At 44.0% G+C, this 2,430-nt stretch overlaps 1 non-coding gene across 1 annotated transcript; it reads right to left on the bottom strand.

Moving 5' to 3' along the window:
- Positions 1-76, bottom strand: TRNAT-AGU (transfer RNA threonine (anticodon AGU)). Its single transcript has one exon. It is a non-coding gene; the product is annotated as a tRNA-Thr (tRNA).
- Between the last annotated feature and the right edge of the window lie 2,354 nt (positions 77-2,430).

Raw genomic sequence — 2,430 nt, 5'->3', positions numbered from 1 at the left:
TGCCCTGGCCGGGAATCGAACCCGGGTCCTCCGCACACTAGGCCGACGCTCTACCGCTGAGCCAACCGGCCAGGGCGGATTCAGGCATCCTTTATTGTTAAGGGAAGGGAGAAGGGGTGAGGCAAGGGGTGGATGCACGCTGTAGACAAGTAGGCAGCTGAAGGGATCTCAGGAAGAGTGTGAAATTTCTCAGTCTCTGTTCTCTGTTGGTCCATTGAATCCCCCTGATCTGAGTCCGTTATGGAGACTCCTGTGAACCTTTGAAATACAGTCATTACTTTGTGCTTCTTTGCCAACAAGGGGGCTGTTCAACTCTCAAGCAGAATTTCTCCAGTTAGTTAGCATATCTATAGCAGAATATTAGCCTGAGGCCATCAGAGAGAAGAAGCTTTTCACTCTGTTACAATTGGGGTGATAGAAGGTGATATTACAACATTTTTTGTTGTAATAGCTTTAGTTCTCAATTCCTGACATAAGAGCTTCTAAGACCCTGGAATCTCTGGAATTAATAACAGTGTCTTTTTGTATGATAATAAGGTGACTTTGCTGGACCCCTAGATAGCTTCAGGGAGGGGGCTGGTTGCCAGAGGAACCAAGGTGGATTAGAAGGTGAGAACTCTTCAGCCTTTCTCCAGGGAAGGGAGAGGGACTGGAGATTTAGTTACTAATCAATCACGGCTCCGTGATGAAGCCTCCAAAAGAATTCCTAAATGGGAGTGTTCAGAGAGCTTCCAGGCTGGTGAGCAATCCCTGTGTCAGTGGGGCGTGCTCGGCCCTTCTGGACTTCCTTCTGTGGACCTCTCCATCTGTCTTTTCATCATCATTCTTTATAATATCCATTATAATAAACTGGTAAGTGTAAGTTAAGTGTTACCCTGAATTCTGTGATGTTATAACAAATTATCGAACCTGAGGGAAGGGGTCATGGGAACCTGATTTGTAGCCAAGTTGGAGAGAGGTATGAGTAACATGGGGACTTTCAACTGTTGTCTGAAGTGGATGCAAGTCTGTGGGTTGAGCCCTTCATCTGTGGGGTCTGTACTAACTCCAGGTAGTTAGCATCAGAATTGAATTGTGGGACAGCCAGCTGGTATTTGATGAGTTGGTATGGGGAAACCCCACACCTTTAATGTCAGAAGTGTGAGTAGGAGAGAGTCTTCCTTTAGTCTGCTATTGAAGGTTACATTAAGTAGAATATTATGATTCTTAGATGTTTTGGACAACTTAATGAACAAAATAGGTTCATTAGGAGCACAGGTTTTAGAGCACCCAAGTCAATTTCTCATTTATCAGGGTATAAATGTAACAGGACAAAATGTCTTATTCTCTCAGAATTCCTTCATTACCTTCCTGCTGTCATTTTTTCTTTGTAAATATGACATCACTTTGTGAGTACATATTTGGGTTCCATGGGTACCTGACTTTTATATATAGTTTATTATATTTTAGCTGGCTCTTGTTTTTTATTTTTAATGGTAAGATTTCTTTTTTTAATTTATTTTTTTTAAATTTTTATTCATTTTAGAGAAGAGAGAGAGAGAGAGAGAAGGGGGGAGGAGCAGGAAGCATCAACTCCCATATGTGCCTTGACCGGGCAGGCCCAGGGTTTTGAACCAGCAACCTCAGCATTCCAGGTCGACGCTTTATCCACTGTGCCACCACAGGTCAGGCCTGGCTCTTCGTTTTATATGAGCAGCAACTTATGCAGTGGTGAGATTCAAGTAATTTAACAACTGGTTCTCTGCCCTAATGACCATTTTAAGTATTAAAAAAATGATATACTGGCCCTGGCCGGTTGGCTCAGTGGTAGAGCATCGGCCTGGCGTGCGGAAGTCCCGGGTTCGATTCCTGGCCAGGGCACACAGGAGAGGCGCCCATTTGCTTCTCCACCCCTCCCCCTCTCCTTCCTCTCTGTCTCTCTCTTCCCCTCCCGCAGCTGAGGCTCCCTTGGAGCAAAGGATGGCCCAGGCGCTGGGGATGGCTCCGTGGCCTCTGCCCCAGGCGCTAGAGTGGCTCTGGTCGCAGCAGAGCGATGCCCCGGATGGGCAGAGCATTGCCCCCTGGTGGGCGTGCCGGGTGGATCCCAGTCGGGCGCATGCGGGAGTCTGTCTGATTGCCTCCCTGTTTCCAGCTTCAGAAAAATACAAAAAAAAAAAAAAAAAAGATATACTGAAAGGTAGCTTATTACTTCATGCATTTAATACTTAAATAAGAACAATAAAAGAGGTACACAAAATTAGATTATAAGAAAGTTTTAAAATATTAATGAAGAAATAATAAATAATAACTGACAAGAAACAAAATAGTTATTTAAGATATTTTTATATTGTTTCTTGATTGGCATCCTCACTTGAAATTTTTTTCACCTATGGACGGAATGAACATTACTATGGGCACTGAGAATACGCTATTGTACAGATGAACTTTTAA

This window comes from Saccopteryx leptura, chromosome 2, assembly GCF_036850995.1.
Source record: "Saccopteryx leptura isolate mSacLep1 chromosome 2, mSacLep1_pri_phased_curated, whole genome shotgun sequence".
Classification (NCBI taxonomy): Eukaryota; Metazoa; Chordata; class Mammalia; order Chiroptera; family Emballonuridae; genus Saccopteryx; species Saccopteryx leptura.
Note: the sequence above shows the minus strand (reverse complement) of the source record. Positions and strands in the feature narration are given on the sequence as shown.